The sequence below is a fragment of the Erythrolamprus reginae genome, chromosome 2, assembly GCF_031021105.1.
Source record: "Erythrolamprus reginae isolate rEryReg1 chromosome 2, rEryReg1.hap1, whole genome shotgun sequence".
Taxonomy (NCBI): Eukaryota; Metazoa; Chordata; class Lepidosauria; order Squamata; family Dipsadidae; genus Erythrolamprus; species Erythrolamprus reginae.
The window spans coordinates 283,075,804-283,076,600 of record NC_091951.1 but is presented as its reverse complement, the minus strand read 5'-3'; the positions used below and the strand labels follow the sequence as shown (position 1 = coordinate 283,076,600).

Sequence of the window (797 nt, the reverse complement as noted above, 5' to 3'; positions counted from 1 at the left end):
TGGCCTGGAATGACGTGGGGACCGGGCGGGGCTTGCTGGCCCTATTTAAGGGCCGCAGGCCCTGGGCCAAGCCTGTTCGCCCGGACCCAGCCAAAGGAGCAGACACTTGGCTGTCTGCTCTTGGAGCCTTTCGGCGGCCGCGTGGAGGCGGCCGTCGCTTTGGAGGCCTCGTTGGAGGCTTGAGGTGGCCTGCTCGTCGCTGGCAGCAGGCTTAGGCCCATCCGAGGCTGGCGGTCTGCCCATCTTCGATAGGAGCTCTTGGGCAGCAACGGGCTTTCGGAGCAGTCCCGCGTGAGGCCTCCCACCCCCACCCCGTTGAAAGGCGGCCGCGTGTTGCGGTCGCCATTTTGTGAGCCTCATCGGAGGCTCGGGGGAATGGTTTGGGGGCTTCGGGTCCGGCGGGTGTGGTATGAAAGGAGAGAAGGTTAGCACTTCCCTTGATAAGGATGGAAGAGGCCCGTGGCAACATGCATATGGTTAAGGCCCTGCCACTTACTTCGTGGCATCTCACCACGTTTGAAGGCCGGGCCTTGTGCCGTTTGGCGGTGCCCCCCCCCTATTTCTGGGGGGGGATCGTTCTGGTAGCCCCCTTGGGGACGTGGGGGGCTCGGGCGGAGGGCTCGCGTGTGCGGCCCCTCCCGTTTCGTGGCCCCCAAAAAACAATAACAATACATAAACATAAAATAAATAAAAACGGAGGACAGTTGGGCCCGTGGCGGCAGCTTCCCGCTGCTGCGCTGCCTGTTTGGGGCAGAGGCCTTTTGCTGCCCTCTTGGGGCCCGGGTGGCCCCGGTTCC

General features: G+C 63.6%; 1 pseudogene; it reads left to right on the top strand.

Moving 5' to 3' along the window:
- Positions 1-402: 402 nt before the first annotated feature.
- On the top strand, positions 403-518 carry LOC139163284 (U6atac minor spliceosomal RNA; annotated as a pseudogene).
- The last annotated feature ends 279 nt before the right edge of the window (positions 519-797 follow it).